This window comes from Vidua macroura, chromosome 3, assembly GCF_024509145.1.
Source record: "Vidua macroura isolate BioBank_ID:100142 chromosome 3, ASM2450914v1, whole genome shotgun sequence".
NCBI lineage: Eukaryota > Metazoa > Chordata > Aves > Passeriformes > Viduidae > Vidua > Vidua macroura.
Genome location: NC_071573.1, coordinates 48,866,357 through 48,888,997, shown reverse-complemented (window position 1 = coordinate 48,888,997; position 22,641 = coordinate 48,866,357).

Genomic DNA, 22,641 nt, shown 5'->3' with positions numbered 1-22,641 from the left:
GGGGGGGGGGAATGACACGGGGGAAACGCGGGGGTACACAGGACTCGGCTAGCTAACACAAATAAGAACCCCTAAAACCCAATCCCAGATGCAACAGGAAGAGAGCAGAGTGAATGAGGACTTGGAGGGTATATATAGAAGTGTGTCTGTCTATGTGTGTATATAATGTATAAGAGTACATACATCTGATAAGAACGAGTGATTTAATTTGATCTGATTTTCTAGTTATCCCAGAAATCCATTGAACAACATTTTTTTCAGATGTAAATTAAATCTAAACACAAAGCCAAAGCAAATTGCATATCCGTTAATTCCACACCAGGGAAGAAAATTCCATAAGTAAACTTAGAATCAGCCTAGACTTTTTTTAATGTTCATTTTATTGCACATGCCCCTTGACAGTTACTTAATTTTAAATGTTTTGGGTTTTGAATCATAGATTTTGAGCACATATCTCTTCAAAGAGATTATCAGTCCTTCTGCATTCTAAAATAAATTTTGATATAAGTAAAGCAAAATAAAAATCCTTCAGTAATAAAATTTAAAGGGACTTTATGTTGTAGTTCAAAAATCATAGATAATTTAAAATACCATTCCTTTAATTTCTTGCTGTTTTCTTCACTTTTTCATATTAAAAATGTAATAAAGTAGACTTTAAATTATAAATGTAAATACATATACAGTGTGTTTAATAAAAATATATTAACATATTGCATACACTATATACATATTTTCACTTACTGTTAGCTGATTAAAAAAAAATGCAAGTCAAATTTAAATACTGCAGCATTGAGACCAACTCACTTACTAATATGAGACTTATTTTGGTCCATATCTGTATAACTTGGTCTAAAGTGTGGGTAGGTGGAAATAGATACGGTGCTAGTTTAAGTTCATTTGATCAGACATCCAACTGAGATGATGCTATACATGGAAATATTTCAATTCAGCACTATAATAGAATACCTAAGTAATGTTTGCTTATTGTTTTTTGTGGGTGTTTTCTTTGTTTTTTGTTTTTTGGTTTTTTTTTCCATTTAGCCTTTGAAGAATAAAAACCAGGACTTTCTTCAAAATACTACCAATAAAAAAAAGGGAGATGGACAGACCCAGAGAAACATACTGGGAGGTTAATCAGTTTCCTAGGACAAACTCCTCATCATGGTAATATATTAACTTGTCCTAGGGTTACCTCCACCTTTGCCTCGTACTTCCTCAAGTACCCTCATCAGGAGGTAGAGAATTCTTAGCATTTCTAGGACAAGCCTTATTGGTAAAGAAAAAATTAGCATGGAAGCACTCAAAACAGTAAAAAATGTCACTGCCTGGCATTAATTTTAAAGTGAAGATCCCAGCAACACTGATTATTTTCATCTATTTCAATATTTTCAAAGCCACAAAATGATCTCTCTCAGGCTATCAAAGGCTATTTTAAGATTATTTGAATCCTTTGTAAGAAGAGTCCTTGAGGATTCACTGCCATTTTTGATCCAAATGTGTAGCTTTCATATTGATTGAATTGAAATTTTCATGAGAAGACATCTTGTAGCATCTTTCTCTTTTATACCTCTGGGTAAATCTCTGCTCCCCACATCTTGATTAAATCAGCATTGACCTTGTAGCTCCCAACAGAAAACAAAAGTTTATCTTGTCACATTTTTCCCCTGCTGTTTTCAAGAAGTTTTTGTGCTCTCCTGAACTACAGGATCAAACCTTCAAAAATATATCCAAAGCACAGCATGGACATATAACAAATACAGTCTCTGTATTAAAGGTAACCGGTTGCACAACTCTACATCCTTCTTCTGGAAACAACTAAAATCGTACAGAGGTTCATCAGAATGAATTTTATAGTCCTCATTTGCACTGCTGGCTCACCTCAAGCCTCCATAAATTGCTGTCTAGGAAGGTGGTGTGACATGTGCCAGGCTGGACTTGGTAGTGGGGATTATTGGGATAGAGCAGAAGTGTTACAGCTAGAGCAGGTGTACCATAACTGGGTTTCACTGCCAGTCAGTAACTGGGTCTTGTAAGAACAACTTGGTGTAGAGGACAAGCTAGGAGTTTTCTCAGTGTCCAGGTCTTCACATATCTCCTGTGAAGACCTGGATGCTGAGAAAAATAGATCCTGCAAAGTTGTTTGGGATTTTTTTTCCCCTTCCTCTCTGCAGAGGGGCTTGTACACATATGTATTTCATAGAAAACACAGAACAGAGACCTGTAGTGAAGGTGATGCTCCCTGAATCCTGAAGATGGAGGGATATTTTTATAGAACATTCCTGAATAGGGAATGAATAATAAAAAGACATGTATAATTAATCTGAAGGGACTGTATTTTCTATGTTATTCTCTACATTTTATTGAGCATTTACTCAAAAAGAAATTGCAGCATATTTTGCGTTTTGATTATTCTGACTTTTAAAAATAGACTTCTCCAGTAGTTTTAACAGCCCTTTATATTTTGTCATATATCAAGAATATGGGAATATGGGTGTTTTATTTTTCACGTCTTCCATTTTTTTTTGTACTGGAATTTTAAAAATCCCTTATTAGGTACTGTAGCTCATGCCATACTATATTCTTAGAGTACAACAGACCAAAACCCTCAAGCCCATTCAGTTAAGTTTGTTAACACTTATGCCTTTAACTATTGCATGATTTTCAGAGTCTTCTGTTGTATTACCTTGAAGGGCTTTTCCTTCCTAAGAAGCAGTTTTGTAAGGTTAGGTATTTTAGAGGCTTATTAAAGGCCTGGTCAGGGATGACTGTTTGTTGGGCTTGATTTTTTTTTTTTTTTTTTCTATTTTACTGTTGTATTTAGATGAGTATTAAAATCACGTATGTTACAGATTAGCTTCTTCAGTAAAATATGTTTCTTCAGGCATTCTCCCCTAGACTACAGAAGTCATATCCAAATTCATAAGTCCCTTTCTATTTGCAAGCCAAGTAAGATGCTCTGACTGGCTATTTTTCAGCTTTCTTGGGGGCATTTGGTGTGTATGAGTGCAGATAGTTTTGCTGAGCTTTGTCTTTGTTAATATGTGTATTAGGTTAGAGTTTATAGAATCAAGGCCAGAAAGACCTAATAAATTCTTTATGTCCTCTAAGCAGTTTTTTTTGTCTCCAATCAGATTGGAATACATATGTTGATTGTAATTTCTTCTGCAGATAGTAAAGGGGGATAAGAAGAGTTATACATGGTTTTCATTTTACTAAAACTGTGGCCTGGTAAAAGCAGAACATGAAGAAAGCAGAAATAAGGTCTGAAAATCTGGGACTCAGAAGTTGTCCAGTCATAGCCTGATCTGCTGTGCTTAGCAGAAATAGGTCATGTAATCAGTAGAAGAAATATTAAAGCAGCAGGCATTTTTGCCAGTTTGGATGGGTTTGTTCAGCTGTCATTAGCTGGTATAAAAAAATGTCGGATACAAGATATATGTATGTATTACAAGGCGTATAAAGCAATTATTGCCTGGGTAGCACACAGAAGACAGGTAGGATTTAATGAGCCCTTAGGCTAAGCCCCAGTCCGTAAGCATCAGCATTAGATTTTAGGCCGAGCGTGCGGCACCTGCGGCCAGCACAGCCCGGCAGGCAGGGTCAGCCCTGCGGCCCCAGCACCGGCTCTGCCACTGAGCTGCCTTCTGCCACCAGCTCTGTCACCACTGCTGTCACTGCTGGCTCAGAGCTGTGACCTGATGATTCCCAGCTCCCTTGACTGGCATCCGTGTCTTTTCCCTTTAGGATTTCAGACATCTCCGTGTTGGTGCAACTTTCCCTCTTGAAAGTTAGCTTAGTTTTCTTTCCCTCTTGAATTCTTGCACTGGTAACAAGCTCCAGCTCAGCAACTGTCCCCATTTCTAATCTTCATTTTCTCACCTTTCTGCTCTTTCAGACAGCTCTTTCTCCTAACTTACTCATTTTCTCAAAAGCCAGAGGCACAGAAACATAGTTGGGTTGGATCAGAGCTGGGCCTCAAGTTCTGGAAACACAGCCAGGCAGAGCCCTGGGAGTCAGAGGGGAAGCTTCAAAGCGTTGTTGATTTTTGCTATAGCCTATTTTTTTTTACTGTTAGTATTTAGTTTTATCAATTTTTTGACAACTAAACAATAACAATTCTAAGCATTTTGTTTGTGCAAGCATAGCCTTATGTCCTGCTTTCCTCATTATACCAATATAGGCAGTTCCTCTATATTGACCAATATTTGATCTTTCCACATTGACCTTTTTCATCTTTCCCTACATTTTTTCAACCACTTACATTATTTTCTCTTCGCAACCAATTTGAGGTGCATAGCACATTCTGTAGGCTTCTGATACAAAGTCTAACACAGGAAATGTATGTATTGCATGCATTACAGAGGAAAGTTCCATTTCCATGAAGAAAATGGAAAATCTGTGTTTTCATTCCACAGCATAACTGCGTTATCTTGCTGTGTTCACAGAAGCAGTCCTTGTAAACGTATATGGATGTAAGTGCTGAAAATACCGATATTCAGTAAGCTATTTTTTCTAGTATAGATTTACTTTTGGTACAGATTCCTTTTTTGAATGCAGATTTCTTTATTTCAATGGATTTTGTATACTTATGCAAATTACTACTCAGGTTACATAAATTTAGTTTGAGGTCATTTTATGGATAATTTGTTACTTAGTAAAGTAGTTTGACAGGTTATGAGACATTAATCCTCCAACAGGTCTTTAATTAAGAGATATGAACTAAATAATTCATAGCAAGACTTGGCCTGAAAACATTTATACTACACGATTATACCATTTTACATGCAGTGACAAATTGTTTTGGTGTAGTCTGGAAATAGCAGGAATTAATTAATTGCTTCCAAGGTTTTAGACATCTGTGATAGGTTCTTTAAATGCATTAGATTGGAAATTCATGCAAAGGCTAAAAATAGAGTTCAAGTCCTTGGAGTTAAAAAGCTGAGATGAAAAGGGGTCTTGCAGAAAAGAGCAGGAAGAAGCTGAAAGAGCAGAGGAATGGCAGCTAACTAGCATGTCCAATCCCCCAAATATTATTTTTGCAAAACTGAGCTGGAAATCATTAAATATGGGAAATATCATGGTTTTACATTTGAGTAAAAGGAATGTGCCTTTGCGTATCTGGTTCATTAGATGGAAAAGGAAAAGGTGTCTGAGAAAGGAGCCCCGAATAGTTTAAAGAGCATAAAACAAGTAAAAAAAAAAAAAAAGAAAGAAAGGTGAGATGTTTTTCTATTCTGAAATCACATGGCAGATGAAATCAACTAAATTAAAATAAAATTAAAATAATTTATTATTACTACTTAAAAAAAAAAGCCAAACCCAAGCAAAATAAACTGGGTTTTGTAGTAACCCAAGGATCAATATTTGTCATTAAGTGATGTTTTCAGATGATGAATTGGTGAATCATGCTGCTATTGCACCCACAGCTAGTGGGAAGAGCAAATAGCAAAGAATCATAATCATATGATCATATATAGCTGAGGAAAAAAACCCCTTTTGGTAAGAATATTTACCAATTTATGACAAAGGTATTTTTCCTACAAGTTAGATACCACATTGAACACTTGAATTGTGAACTTGAGAAGATGGAAATTCATGACCCCAAGCCTGGAATTAGCCCCTGAGAATGGTCCTTTTGAGTATGGACAAATAACTGATTTTTTTCTTTGCAGATAAGTTGCTGACCTTTACATGTAGCCTCGCAGCTGGAGCACTCATCCAGTGCTCTCAAGTCTGCCTTTAGTTTCCTCTATGGCCTGAGAAGACTCAAATGCTCATTGATACCTCTCTAGAGGACATATAGGTTCAGTAAAAGGAGCTGCATCATTGTGCTGAATGCACCTGTGAGAGACCAGAAAATGAGCAATCAAAAGGGAAAATGGAAAAGATAAGTAATTTGCAAAGTACATGATGGGAAAGGGCAGTTTGAACACGATGCAGACTGAAAAGTGTGTTTTATCTGTGACTGCTTTCTGACTTTATGCTGGAGATAACTGCTGTACACCTACCAGCAGACCTTGAGTTTATATCTCTTTAATTTACTGGTATGGATATGGTTTGTGGGGACTGAAGTTTGTGAAACATCCTGAGTCCAGGCCACTGCCTTCCACTTAAACTGTATGTTACTTGCCTTAGCACTTGTGCTGATTTAGACCTTCATCACTTGGGTTTCAGGTTCTCTGTCAGTTTGTGGAAATACTGAACTGAAAAGCTCCTCTGCCTGAAATACTGGCATTAGGAGCAGTGCCACTGAGGACAGCAATGGGTGTGACAACAACAGGAGGTGCATGGAAATAAGAAGGGAAATAGTAGCCATACTTAGGCTCATTCATAATCAATTTCACTGGTAAATCTTTAAAGTGATCCTAGGAATTCTCAGAATATCTGCCACTTCTAGCACTATTTTAGATATCTATAGAAAATTTCAAACATATTTGATAAAAAAAGGATCTGGCATCCCCCTCAGAAGCAAAACCTCTCTATGTATTACGGAAAGGTACTGATTGTAGAGATGCAAGAGGTTGAAGAAAAGGAACCTGTAGCATCTCAGTGAAACAATATAGTTATAGCAAAAGGGATAAACGGTCAAAGAGTAGACTTACTGATTATGTTTGTCCAATGCCCATATGTGAGTTAGGTTGAAGCTGAATTTCATTGGTTACATGTGAGAATAGAAATGTCATTTCACAACTTCAAAGCAATTGCTTTACTTCATAATCATCCAAAATCAGATTAAGTTTTCTTGTTCCATTTTTCAGTCAGAAACACATTTTTACAGAAGCTACTTTTTAGCAAGACAGGGCACTTAGAAGGAACTGCAGTAAACTCTTTCAATTCACTTATCAAAGCAGGGCCCATTATAAAACAACAATAGATGGTAACAAAAGGAAGTTAATCTGTATTCTATAAATAAAAAGCTAGAGAACATCAAAGCTACTTGCAAAATCTTGTGTTTCTTTTATGTTTTGTTCAGTTCTCCCTCTTTGCATCCATGTGATGGAATTTTATTTAAGGAGCCCAGCTAAAATATTCAGTCTTAGAGAAAAACAAAAGAACAGCCTCCATAAAGGAGAAGTTAGAAAACTGCAGCTGAGTGAGGAAGATGTCACAAACAGCTTAGCTGTCGGTAGCTGTGATATGTTGCTGAAAAACCCTGCAGACAGGCTTTCTTTAGTTGGCTGCTGCCTTCCTCAACATGAGAGGTCAGTGCCCTGAGCAGCTCCAGCAGCACTGCTGGTGGGAATCACAGGAGCACACTCTGTCCCTCCAGCATCCACAGTCCCAGTGCCTGCTTGAAACTGAACCTGCATTTCAAACTAGCTGATGCCACCAGTATCATTCCTCTCAGTTCACCTGAAAAAACATATGAGCTGTTGGTATTGCAAGGCCTGCTCCTGCTTTCTGTATGAAGGTTCAGACCCTGCTGCAGGTCTACTTAGCTGCTTTGAGTTTGTTCTGAAGAAATGAATTGATAGAAGTGGTGGCTGCTCAGGTGGAGCAGCACCATTGTCTGTGGCATTGAAGAACACATGCCAAGATAGCACCAAAGCAGTGTGTACCAACATCTTATAACCAAAATCAAGAAGAAAAAAATTAAGTAAAGTGGGACTCTCAAGGCAAATTGACAGTGGAGGGGTCTAGTAGAAAAGCATCCTCTGCTAAGATGAAAATATGAAGGATGCAGGGCAGAGCAGCCATGCCAGTAGAATTCAGCATGATCTATCTCACTGTAGCCTGGCTGCTGAGAGACAACTTCAGGCAGTAGCAGATACAGTCCAAGTTTCCTTCTCTACAATAGAGCCCATAAAACCTGAGACAGGTGTTCTTCCAGGGCTAGATTGCCTCTGTCATTCTCTGAAGTGTTTTTTTATTGTAAAGCTTGTTGTGTGTTCTCTGATACTGATGCATCTCAGTTTGCTGTGTACATCTTTTGAAGGCAGAACACGTGCTTGGTTTGTTTGGTTGGAGAAGCTACCAAGACAACTAATGGGGAAGTCCTGCACTGATGCCAATCAGAGGTTAATTGCTAGTTAAGTCATAGGTGAAATCAGCCTGTAAAATTGTTTGAATGTAAGTTAAGCATTTGTAGGATTTATGGTTCTTCAGAAAGATTCTTACAACTGGATAATATAGATACTATTCAGTTCTTTTTACTTTGTTTGGAAAAACAGCCCCTAGCATGCAAACCAAAAATCCAAGATCCATCTTCAAAATATTACTCTGTGTTGTCACATATTTCTTAGTCCTCCTCATTAAGAATGTTACAAAAATGAAGAATACTGACCATCTCTCTAGCTACTTACGTATATTTTGCTTTTCTGTTATTTTTCATACCATTACTTAGAAGCATGCAACCATCCTAAGTGTATCACTATAGTTGTGAGATGGATCTTAAAACAAGATCTTGTATAACTCAAGCAGGGTTTGCATATTTTACTGTTTGCAGAAACAGTTATTTCAATATTGGGAATTTAAAAAAATACAAAATCTTACAATGAAAGGGGCAAGAAAGGGAAAAAAAAAAAAAAACCGAATAAAAGGTTAAGCCTTGCAGGAGCAGCCACACACAGCCTCCTGGGAGTCCTGTGCTGCTTCTGAGGCACAGATGTGTGGGGAATATAAAAGTCAAATTGAACATAATGCATCATATAGATAAAGATTGATATAGATTATATAGATGATACAGATATAGGTCAGATATAGATATAAATAGATACATATTAAACTTTTAAAGAGCTCTTGTCTTCCACAGAAAACTCTTCTGTGTCTATGAATCAGGAAAGGCTGAAAAACACTGAACTAGCAAATAGACAGCTGTTGGTATTATCTGAATTTCTCTTGATCCTGGTTTTTGTGTGGAGAGAAGTTTGAAAGGATGTATCTTATGCATCCTTGCTATAACACTGCATTAACTTTTGGATAGAAATATATCAAGTGCTAATGCTGCTTTTGTGGAAATATGGTATCTATGATTACTGGCAGTTAGGAAAATAATTCACTCTGTTCAGAAACTCTTGACTCTGCCTTCATTTACTACTGGTTGTCAAAAATGAGAGATACTGTATAAAATACCTGCATAATAAAATAATCTGTAAAATTAGTGGTTATATTCAGAAGACACATTCAGAATGCTGTATGTTCAGAACATTAGGTAGCATATTGTAGCTTCATGGCTCTGTGTATGTGCTAAATTTACTCACCAATATTCAGTGTTTTAAAAGCTTAATTAGGCTGGAAAACAGAGCTAATTTTTACACTGCCTTCTGGTACCCTTGCAGAAATGTTTCAAAAGTCAAATAAAACTTTTGAAGCCTGCCTGTACTGAGCTCCTCAAGGTGGTGTTTCTTGATAGCTCCTGCGCCAGACTTCTGCACAGCCAGATCATCTGGTGGATTAAAGTTGGTCTGTAATTAGGCACAGTTACATGCCTGGTCTCTGCTACATGATGGCAGCCATCCAGTAGTGACTTTAACTTTTACAAAGATTCTTGAAATTTGCTTTTTTCAAATCCACGTGTAAAAAACAAATGCCCATCTCCCTATTAACCAAAAGCCACTATCTTAGAGCTCCTTCTACGTACTGACAGTTCTTCTTCAGTGCCTTTCAGTGTGTTAAAGCTGTATCTGAGATGGTGTCATCCACACAGACCTTCATAAGAACTCCCATGAGCAAAGAGTATTGACAAAATGTGTAGTAAAGTCTTAATGGGATGTCTTCTGAACAATCTTCTGCCCATGGGAGGAGATGGAAAGCCATCTCACTCCCATTTGTTTGATATGACCTGACCCTAGCTATTATGACACTATAATTCTGCAGTCATTAATGTTTCTCTCTGCAGTATTTGTTTATAACTTTGCATGGAGATCTTTTTGCCCTCCTTGACCTGTTACTAGAATGGGAAGTATTGGTGGAGGAAGCTTCATGAAAATATTAACTGGGAAAGAAGGAAGAAGGAGGTGAACTTTGCTTCAGTCTACAGAGCAACCTCTTTGACTGGCTTGTAAAACTAACTTTTATTGAAAATGCAATTTAAAAGATAATACTTTGAAATGTCTATGAACAGGAGTATATGAAACATCCAGCAGTCTTTGGTTTTAAATATGTTGTGCAGTGGTCTTTAGGCCTGCACTGTTTGGGCTTCCTGCCTGTAAGTGGTGTGTGCCTGGACCTAGTTGGTGCAGAGAGCTCTCCCTGTCCCTTGGTGTAACTTTAACTGTGTGAAATGTAGATTGGCTTTGTCCTATAACAACAACATAATAATAAGAGAAATTGATAGTTTTATAACTTCTTTAATAATCTATTGTAATGGCAACCAATCAATCTCTCTAAACCAACCTGGATTCATAGAATTGCTTAGTTTGGAAGGGACCTTTAAGATCATCAAGTCCAACCATTACAACTAACATGGCCAAATTCACCACTTATCCAAGTGCCTAAATGCCACATCTTTTAAATACCTCCAAGGATGGGGACCCAACCACTTTCCTGGGGAACCTGTTCCAATGCCTGACCACCCTTTTGGTGAATAATTTTTTTCTGATACCCTGGCTATACCTCCCTTGGTACAACTTGAGGCCTTTTCATCTTGTTCTGTTGCTTGTTACTTGAAGAGAGACTGATCCACTACCTGGCTACAACCTCCTTTCAGGCTCTTGTACAGAGTGAGAAGATCTCCAGTTATCATTTAGTCTACAAGACTACATATGTAGATCTCTCTTATACGATGTATTTACTTTTATACCTTTGTGGTATTAATTCTATTGGAGATACATCAGGTATTTGTGTAGACAGACCCAAATGGCAAATGTCCAGCATGGCCTGGGATCCCTCACATCTGAGTAGGGCAGAGACTTCTCTAAAAAGTCTACAAGAGCCACAAAATATGTTGGGGAGTAAAAAAGCATAAGCAAGTAGCTCGGTTTACAAAAGAGAATCTTTAACAGGTGACTTGAAAAACTGCCAGTGATATGTGCTGGAACCAGCTGTCAAAACCTAAAGAATATGCTAATTTGGTGTAGTAGCTTTTCTCTTTTAATTGTCCCTTTTATGTATTGTAGGCTTTTCTGTGTGAATGGGAATAATTGTATTATATACTGGAGTGTGCTATTTTAACTAAGAGTAAAAGGTGATAAATGTGTGAGAATGGGAGGAGAAGTGGTGAGATGCATTACATAATAAATCACTTTCAGGTCTTGCAGATAGTAAATGCATGTAAAATGAAAATGTTTCACTACTTGTCAGTTAAGGTTCTGCCATATTCTCCATAACAGGAGGCAGGAAAAACCATGCTGGATCATTTCTTTGAATACAACTTGGGAAAAAATCTTTTAAATGGAAACCTCCATTCCACAAATTATCCTTTGCTTATTACATTTTAATAATAAAAGAAGAACATGTTCACAAGTTCATTAGGTACTTTTTATTATTGAAATGTTGTTTTCAATCAAAAATGACTTTCTCTCACATTTATTAGGAAACCAGCTTTAAGACACATTAAACTAAAGCTTTTGTGCTGGTGCTGTAAAGCTGCTGTCCACAAAGATGATCTTCAGTTTGTTTGCTCTCTACAGCCTTTATTACAGGCAGCTGGCTGCTTGATAAGCTTTTGGGGAGAAGGAGGGGTTTTCTCATATTTTGTCTCTGTCTTCCTGGTCTTTCAGTCTCTGCTGCATGTTATTAAGTCAGCTTTACAAAGCTTTTGCTCTGCTTAAATTCTGTGCATAAAGGAGGAATAAGAAGGGCTTTTAGGTAAAAGATTGTCCGCTGAAGATTATGCAGCAGTCTTATTACATGGGGTACAGCACCAATGTTATCTTTAGATGTTGAATAACAAAATTTTGTTTTAATTAAGTTATTTTAGAGAAAATTTGCTATTTTCAAATTTGATTCTCATCTCCATTATAGTTCTATTACTAGTTTTCTAGTAATGGCATTTTATATTGAATAAACTTCTGACTCCTTTCTGAGCCCTTCGCATCCTGCTAAACAACATGGCAGGTACAAACAAGGATGTAACTATGCTGATATTTGAAAGAAGGAGAAAGAAATTAGAGGAATACGGTGCTATTCGAGAAACGCTTTCACCTGCTGTCTTTTATGTTTCTTCTTTTCTGCTCAGAGATTTTTTTTCAGAGCAGAATTTTTTATGTTTGTCTAGTATTTCTTTATGTGTTTTTTTATTGTTAATGATCCTGGTAGGGAGTTATATTAGAATATTGGGGTTTGCTATAAAACTTTCAATATTTCATCTTTTCCTGCAGTATTTGAAAGTACTTAAGCATCTGGTTTTCTGTAGATCAGTTTCTCGTTTTTGTGTGAAAATGAACATAGAAATCTTACTGAAGATTTTAGCTGTGTATTATCTCAAGCTGTAGTTTTTCAAGAATCAGTCATTGCATACCGCAGCTATGGTATGTGAATTGCACTCCTCTATGTGTTGCTAAGCGAAGCTTTCACTATATTTTATGCCTGTGATATTCTATACTATGTCATTTACAGTAGTGCTATAGAGGATAGAGATGCCTCATTGTTTTACACTGAGAGTAGGGTCTATCTTACTTAATGCATTCCCAACACAGGCATCCACATGTGAACCAGATGATCCCCCCTTTATAGTCAGTGCAGAGAAAAAGGCCTTTCTAGGATGTGGTCAAGATCATCCTAAGGCTAGTGCCAAAAATACAATAGGAGTGGTTGTTTCTTTCCACTGACAATAAAAATAATCTAGAAGTTGTCATTTTCTAGACATTTAAAGTGACATTTCTATCAACCATTCTCTCAGCTGTGGAAAGTGCGGAGATTCAGAGTTGAGAACATTTCTTACTGATGGTCCATAATGCCTCCGTGTGTTCAAGTTAATTGCTGTGTGGTTTTTAAGCACTTTTGAAAGAAAACATTGTGGATTTGGGGACAAGAAGGATTGGCTTTTAGATGGGTGATAATTTTTAAACAGTAACCATGCCTTATGGCTTGATACCTAGGGATGTCAGAAATAGCACAGTGAGAAAGGGAGAGGGGGATTTGTGAGCAGAGGGCAGGTGAAGATAGTCAGAAGTACCAAGTAAAAGCTATTTATCAAGTGGTTTTACTGCACAAAGAATTCAATTTATTCTGTAGGTAGTTACCACATAACATTTTTTTTTTCTGTGATTCATCATAAGCTATGCCTCTGTCACTGTGAAGGGGACTAGGCAGACAGTGACTTTTGTTCTGTCCCTGTGCAGGAGAATGGCAGAAACTCCTAATTTATTTCACACGTTCTCATAGGGCTTTGTAGAGGATCTTAATGGTAGCATGCTTTACCTAAGATTTTGTGGAATACCTCTGTCTGCAATTTCAAAGAATTATGACAGATTTAGAAAAAACTTGTCTTTTATGTCCTGACTGCTTGATGACCTGACAGAAGAATGCAGTCTCTCTGCTACTGATATACAAGCTCCTTGGAATTATAAAACACAAGCTTTTTTTGTTTAATGTGACAAGGTATCAAATGAAATAAACTGCAATTTGGGTTGGGTTTTTTTTGGTTTGGTTTGGGTTTTTTTGGTGCTTTTTATTGTAAAAAAAAGGCTTAAAATCTCTTTTAAATCAGATAAAAATCTCCTAGAAGACAGAGAAAAACCTTTTTAATAAATAAAGAATTCTGTTATGTATACATTGGACAAATTGTGTTCTAAAATCATTCAAGGGGCAAATGGAGCACAAACCATGATCTACCACATAAAGTTATTCACTCATATATAATATGAGGGGTAGACTGGACTTCAGGCTGTATGTCTCAATGTGTTTACATAAGGAAATCGTTCTCAATGCAGTATAATTAGCCACAGTATCTCAAAATTAGAGGGGAACTTTTTGTCTGAGAGGATAAAGTGCTCTGTGTTTGACTTTTTTTTACAGGAAACTTTACCAGATTATTCTGACATAGACATTGAATTTATGTGATGTTATTATTTCAGATAATGGTGCTACCATCCCAAAGACTAAATTTAGGCAGGTTTTGACAGAAACATGACTAAAGTTCAAAGCATTTCTTTCCTTCAGGCACATCTAAGTTCTAAAAACAACGAATGGTTCTAATAGTTGTGTGATGCCTGCAGTAAAACCTATTGGGCCTTTTAGTTATGCCTCAAAAAAAGGAAAACAGCAAAGAAAGTTTTCATCAAAGTAATTCCATATACAAACAGGAGCTATTAATGTTTGGATGCAATGTTGTGTCATAAACTACATGAGAGCAACAGGGACCAGTACTTATTAATGGTGTGTATAACCTCCTAGGGTGACATACATAAATAAATTCTGGGCTGGCTTTCAACTTCAGCATCACAATACGGACATAGAAGCTGTATACAGTGCCAGTGAATTGGGTGCATGAAGAACAGCCTGATGCTAGTATATTTCAAGTCTGAGGAAAAAAATACAGCACTCAGAAGATAATTATTTTCTTCCTTAAAAATTAAAGACCAGAGAAGAATAAAAGTAGACAAATACCTCCATTTGCTCTTAATTTATTCAGATGTGTGATTCTGCAACTGGGTAGGATAATTTGGTTATTTAGGTGAATTTCTGACTTTATGCAAATAAAAATTCAATGAGGCAGAAAATGAGAATTCCACAGTAAATAGAAGCTGCTCTTTTTACTCACAGTTAACTGATCGGAACAAGTGGAAATTAAAAGCAAGCCTGGAATTTAGTGACCCACTGATAAGATGCCTCAATTCAAGTGGTACAAGAGTAGAAGAAAAATTCATCAGGTTCAGGAAATAATACGCAAGGGTGCTAGTACTAGACAAAGAAAGGTCAATTTTCAAATTGTGTGATCTTCATCAGGAGTTTCTCACAGACTCACAATTCTATTGTACATATATACATATATATATATAGGCATATTGCATTTATAGTATGTATACTGTAGTGTCCATTTTACACAAAACTTTTTTTTTAAAGCACATTCATTTTCTGATGGCATATTAATCTGCAGACTTTATTTTGATCCCTCAGTAGTTTTTAAAAATAAAAGGTTCTTAATATTACATTTCTGGCTCCTCTAAGATTTACAAGGAAAAGTTGTAAGCTCCACAGTTGATTTCTGTGTGCATGACAAACCATGTCAGGAACCCCATCTTTCTTGGATGGTTATTGTAGCAGAAGTACTGAAGTCATAGTTATATACTCCAGTATCTCTGGTGTGCAAATGGTTCTAAAAACTCAGTTTTGATGTAGTGACACTATTTTTAAAATTTATACATTTTATGATTGTGCTAGTGCATCTCCAGAGAAGGGCTTTAAAATTAATATTATTTGGGCTTTTCAGTCACGTTTTTTATAGACTTCCTTTTTCTCCGTTGTCTTTATAATATAATTTCCCTGAAGTAATTATATAACTAGACAGACTAGCCTTCATCTAGTCTCTGCTGATCTTTCTCAAGCTAGAAACAGATTCATAGAGAGAGAGTGAATTTTCTGTCTGGTGGCAAAAGTCTCAGCTGAAGTCCTAACAAAGGATTTTGAAATCTGCACTAAAAGCTAGATATTCAAAACCTTTTTCTGGGTCTTATTTCTTAGTAGGGAAGCAGAAAACTGCTAGTGAGGGAACAGATTTTTTCAAGGAGGCAATCATGACATTTCCACACTTCTCACCTGTTTAAATTAACACTTTACACTGTAGAGGTAGAAATAAAGCTGAAGGCTACAGAATTCAAAGTAATGGGGTTTTGTTTGTTGGTTTGTTTCAAGTCTGATTTGTAGCTAATGTTGAAATAAAGTTTCTATATTTAAAAAGATGACAGATGATATTATGACAGTACAGAATTCAGCTGAAAAAAATTTATTAAGAGATTTTTGTTACAAGTTGGAACTGGGGTAAACAAAAGAAAAAAGTGGATTTGTTCTCACTTTAGTAGTGTCTTTGATTTGTACTCTTGGTTACAGACATTTGCTTTCCTGACAGAATGAGAGTATCAGCCTACTGGTTTGGGTTTTTTTGTGTGGTGGGTTTTGGTTTCTTTCTTTAATGATCTGATTTGCCAATTGTACATTACTAGCAGGAATTGGCAGTAATATCACCTATCAGTGAGTTCTATTAATTTTTGCCTCTTACTTATATATTTAAAAAGTAATAATTAAAATTTATCTTTTTCACTGCTTTCACTAAATTTAGAAGGGAGGTTTAACAGACAAGGGTCACATATGTGTAAATGAGTGTCAATATGTGTAATCCATCGAGTGATGGATAAAGGCTGGGAAGGGTATTTTTGCTTTTATTCATATGCATTTCTAATACTATCTTAGAAACCATACTTCAGACCACTGTCAAATCTGCTGTAGCTTTTCTAAGGTGGTGAGTGGAGAGGAGATGCCTTGTAATTTAAAAAAGTACTCGCGGAATATACCTGACAAAAAACAGCACAATACTTTCCCTTACTTCACACACATCACCTGAGAGGTCCCATCCTTCCAGGGTTCAGTCTTTGAGCTTTTTTTCTGATGTGTAGGCACAAGGCCTTGGCAAAAGTTTGATGATTGCACTTTTCGATGAAATGGAATATAATCCCTGTGAGTTTTCAGGGAAATAGCGTTTTGATGTTGAAGGGTAGAAATCTTCTCTGACCTAAATTTTTGAAAGTGACTAATGCTTTGGGGAATTGCATTTTCTAATGCTTGAGCTGAGGTTATGTAAGGAGACCTTTTATGTCAGATGAGTGCTAACAACTGGGGAATTGACAAATCTTAAATTATCTAAATTGGTTGTCTGAATATTCATGCCACAAAAATGGATGCAGTACAGTTTCTTCTCTTAAATTGCGTAAAATAAATACATTTTTTCCAGTATTCCAAAATCTATTCATATTAAATGGTGCACAAAAATGTGATAACATGAATTAAGGCAGGATTTTTTTTTCTATTCTGATTGAATTGCTCCTCGTATCTTTCCCTCTCTCTTTCTGACTTATTTTACAAAAGCTGCATTAATTTTTATGGAAAACATTAGGAGATGAACAAAAATGCAAATCCATAGAAGTCAGAAAAAGAAAAAGTAGGGCTCTTTTTATCTCTGTCACTTTACCTATCCTGTGGAGATAAGCAGCATTTTGTTACTGAGATTTGCAGTGGTAAACATGTGGCAGAAAGGACCTGCTGCTGGGAGAAATATTTTTGTACTTTAATTTTTGTGCAATTTTTATGTCTATTCAACAGGAGTACCTCAAATTTTATTTGTTTGTTTCTCTGGTTAATGTAAATTATTTTCGTTAAATTCCATTGTAATTCCATCTTTTCCCCTTGCAAAGAAAATGTGAGTAAAGAGATACTTCATTTGAAGGAGGGATATAGAGGTGGATGTAAGGCTTCTTTAGTCTTTGATGGAATAAAATTTGTGGACAGTTGGTGGTCCAGCAAATGTAAAGCAGCTTTCCTAAATGCATTTTTTGTAGTCAGTTTTTCACACAGGTATTTAGAATTTCAAAGAGATCCTAACATGCCAATAAAAACTGTGCTCCCTTACACAGATTAAGCAGCTGGGAATCACACTTCTTTCAAGGTGGTTCGAAGTCTCATGACATTCCTGAATGAATTTGCCTACACTATATGAAGTGTATAAACCTGTTCTTAGAAAAATGTGTATCAATTTTGAAATGCAAATATCTATTTGTCCTCTAATTTAGGCAGTCTCTGGGTACCTTCAAAGCAGGTGACACCAACAACAATGTAATGTAAAAAACAATGGATATTACTTATAAAAAAGAGATTCAGCCAGAGAAGTAAGGTATTCTTAACTTAGTTACATCTTTTTGCATGTTTTTCAAGAGGCTGGAGTTTAATGAAAAAAATGGAAACATAAGCAGCAGAACTAAGGCTAGCTAGAAATGTGTCTCCAAACCCTTTAAACTTCCATGGGTTTCACATTTGGTAGATTTAGAGGTGCTGCTATATTATAACTGAAGTTAATTTCTTGTATATGAGAACTGACAGTGTTTTTAAGTGATTTGTAGAATAAACTGCTAAATTTTAGACAACTTCTGAAAATTGCATGTTGATTACATTGGATGAAATTTAAGTCAACTTAACGTGATTGAAACTTACATCCAGAAGGATTGTGTATTTTCAGGGTGATCCTTTGATACTTAGCACATCCATGCTCCTTTAAAAAGATAGCTTTTATAATTAAGAAAAAATTCTAATGTGTGGGAAAACTAAAGATGCAGTGAATGCCTGGCAGAATTTTGGAGTCACATGCATCTGAATGCTACTGATTGGCAAGGTAGCTCCTGAAACTCAGTGTGGAGGGAAGAGTCTACATGAAGTTGCAGCTACCTAAGAGTTTGACCATACTGTGACTGTAGGCACTCAAAGTGCTGGGAAATTGCAACTTTTCAGCTCACTCTGTAACTTGGAAAATTTTCTCGTTGTCTTATACATTGTACCTACTTTGTACCTTTATGAAGATTTAATGGCAGATGATAGCAGAGAGGAAAATCTGGATAAAAAGAGACATACAAATACTCTAAGGACAGAACTCTCCTCACTGGGAAAAGGAAAGAGATACCACAGTAAGTGGTATTTTTGTAAATTTACTTTAAGGAACTTTTGAATCTGAGTGCAGAATTCTGATACAAAATAAGCAGCCGCAAGAGCAGCTGTTAGGATCTACTCAATAAGGTGATTTCTTGCTGTTGAATGCTACATTCAATGCAATATCTGGATATATCCTTGCTGCACACTGTTTTCTCGTCACTTTTTTCCTAAGGAAATTTTTGCGAAGAGCTAAAGAAAAATTTTACTTTTCTTGAATTTTCTGCTCCTTATGGTGGCCTTCTCTTACCTAAGGGAGCTTAAAAGAAAACTGGAGAGGGACTTTTCACAAGGGCATGTAGTGATAGGACAAGGTAAATAATTTAAGAGTGAAAGAGGGTAGATTTAGGTTAGCTATTCAGAAGAAATGCTTTACTGTGAGTGTGTGGAGGCACTGGAAGAGGTTGCCCAGAGAAGTGATGGATTCTCCATCCTTGGAAGTGCTCAAGGACAGGTTGGATGGGGCTCTGAGCAACCTGGCCTAGTAGAAGGTGTTCCTGGACATGGCAGGGAGTTTGGAATTAGATGAGCTTTAAGATCCCTTCCAACCCAAATCACTTTATGATTCTATTATTCCCTGTGCAAAATTTCATCACAAAAACATACTTGGGGAGAGGGGAAAGGAAGTTAACATTATTAATTTATTCAACACATCAGCCCTCTTAATGTCATAGGATTTAGTAGTCTTCTGCATTATTAGCTCACTTTTACAACCACTGAAATAATTATTTCTTGTTCCTTAAGCTGGCATAAGAAAGTTTCTTGTTGCTTTTGTGGATACTCTTGAGTATATAGTCAGCTAGTTTGGGGAATTGAAGTCAGCAGCATCAGCGTGTAAGTTGTTTATACTCCTTTTAGTTCTTGCATGCTGTTTTGTGAAACATCAAACTTCTTACTTTGAAAGCCTCTCTTTTGGCTGCTGAATATTGAATATATTCAGGTTAAAACTGGAGAAGGCATAGCATGGAAACTAGCATAGCTAGTAGTTTCTGATGGTCTGACTCAGTCTTTGATCAGGGCTATCAAGGGATGCATCTTACAGGATTTAATTCAGTTCACTGTGTTCAAAGAAATTCTATGCAGACGTGTACAAAAATGTCCTGAAGTAATGTTCATTAAATCACCTTCCATAGTAAGATACTGGAAATTTGCTGCAGGTATTACACTAAAGCACCCATAAAAGCCCTGGTTAAAAACACCTTTCCAGTGATGTCCCTGTTTTGAAATGATGTGAAAATGTTTCTAACTTCTTTGAAACCCCTTTATGTCCATAGAACCAGCAGAAAAGAATAAAATGTGAGGAAAGATAGAGGGTTACATTAAAAATCCATTTGGGAAAGAAAAGACCAAAATACATTTGAACGGATAATAAAATTATTCTTTCCTTTCATCATGGAATTGTTTAGATCTTTGGCTTGTGACGTCTTTGAGAAGTGTTATTGCCATTGCATCATTCCTAGTCCTGAGTTCATAGTTTCCTCCTGTACAATGTGAGCTACGGAAGTGAAGTCTAAGCTGCAGCAGTTTCCTTTTTTATATGACAACAAATGATCCCGTGAAAGGGCTGTGTCATGCTGCATTGTATATGTGCATTCTTTCTCAAAGAGAATCACCATTCAGAATAATTAATCATAATTAGCAGCAAAGAGGCAGCAAGGTCAAAATAATAACTAGGGATTTTTTCCCATACACATCAATCTCATGTATTTATTGTGCAGTCAGGGAAAAAAGTCATTTTTTAGAATGTGTGCTTTTGTAGCTTTGCTCCAGCAGTAAAAGATATTGAAAGGCAATTGTTACAGCTGATTTTATGCCAATTTTTTCATCTGAAGGAAAAAGTCCCAATTTAAGCACTCAAGTTAGGAAGTATTTTATTGTCATCTCTTAGGAATTCTAACTAGGATGTAGTCATCCTATTCAGACCTGTAGGTTGTTGGAGTCTTTTTTAGTTTCTTATCAGTATGTCCTCATCAGTGCTCATGAGATATATCAGCACCACAAAGTTAACTACAGAAATTAAAACAGAATTTGAGGCCAGCTCATTTGCTAAAAGTACTGAAAGAGACATCCTTAAAAAGAAGAAAGAAAATAAGAGAGAAGACCACAACAGGATTTTTTGTATATCCTCCAAACATGCACTGAGGCTGTAAAGCTGCACAAATGGAAATAATACCCCTAGGCTTGACTCCAATGACTGATAAAAAGTAGTAAAAAGAAAGAACAAATCTGATCTGAGGGCTGAGGAACTGGCAAAAAGGTTTTGACTGATTTGACCCTGCATACATTAGGAAATCAAGCTGAATGCATGACCATTAAAAGATGATTCTGTATGCTGGTTATCCATGTAGATAGAAACCAAGTGACTAAAGGCACATTTGAAAGAACTAGATAATTTGTATTTAATAGGTCAGAGCACTCTGAAAATGTTATAAACTTAGTACTTGTTTAGTTGCCATGCTTCTACTTCAAGGACAAGAGGTTTGACAAAAGTAAATAAACCAACAAAATTCTGTCTGCTTTTGAAAAGTTAATGAAAATTATTTTTAATACTTGTCCCTTTCCTCTTTACATTTGTTCTTTTGTTTTGTTTTGTTTTTTTAAGAAAAAGAGATAGTCCTGACATGAAAAGATTTATTCTTGACCTTAAACAATGTTTTACGCATCACTTACATGCTGTACCCCAGATGTTGTAACTACAACCTTTGATAACTTGGAAGCATAGGTTTTTTAATGCAAATATATCAATGTACTGGCTACTAAAATTCAGGAGGGAGTACTGCTGTGACATATCACATATCACAAATAATTGAATCAAACCAGGGAACATGATGAATTGCTCCTTAAGTAACTACAACTCGTATAAGGAAAGGGAAATATTGTTGAAATGCCTCAATTTGCAACAGGCTTGTTAGAAATTGATGCAAACAACATTTTCTACAATTGGTAGAAGTGTTAACCTCTATAATTTTTTAACCTAGTCAAGCTCTGTAAAATACCCTCTAGAAGTGACAGTGTTTCAGAAAGGAGAGAAAAATATATAAATAGGAAAATGCCAGGAAAAAAATTCATATAAGGCCCTGAGTGACATACACTTGGGGATAGCATTTTAATGTCAATGAAACAAAACAATTTAAGCTCTTGGGGGTTCTGAAAGAGACCTAAGAACAGTGGACCAAAACACTGCGTTTTGGTAGACTTGAGTGCCACATTACAGATTTGTCCAAGAGACTTTTCATGATAAATATCAATCTTTAAAGCTGATAGAGGTGTCAAGTGGCTCCCTATTCCCCCTCTCCATCCTAGTATCTCTTTTAGCTGAATTATTTTAATTATTATATTTTTATTCTGTTTTCCCCTCGTGGAAGGTCTGACATGAGATTTCTGAAATACATCCCATTTCTATTCCCATTATGTAAATATCAAACTGAAACAATACAACAGTACAGTGATATTTTTTGTGTATTTTATCTACATTGTGAGTATATATAATGAAATACTTAACAAAACCAAAGAAAAATAAAAATTAAGGAAAAGTTTATCCAGTTTCCTTTCTCTGAAGGGATACAGATACATAAAACTCAACAGTACTCAGATCAAACTGAGTGGGGCTGGAGAAAGTCATATACTCTTCACCTTTGCATATTTTTCCTCCTCGTATATTCATTTACTTGGTTACTGGATAGCTTAAAAAGCACTGAGGACATGATTTGAGACAGGAAGTTGTGGACATGAGCATAGCAATAACTAATTATGAATGCTATTGACTGGAAAACAGATGTAAACCGAAATGCTGTTGTTTGAAGTGTTTGTGCCCTCTTTATAAAGTATTTCAGGGATTTTTTTTTTTTTTTTCATTACTGTAGAATTGTATATTACTGCTGTCCTCTGTTTCAAAATGCTGCATCATTCTAGAGTGCTCCAGGGATACTTACCCAGCACCTAAACATTGTGTTTTAATAAGCAGATATATAAAGCATACTATTATTTTTTTCATGATAATCCCTTGCATGTTAATGTTGTTGAGATGGTTTCTAGAAGATTATTAAAACAAATTGTTCAAAAGTAACAAAT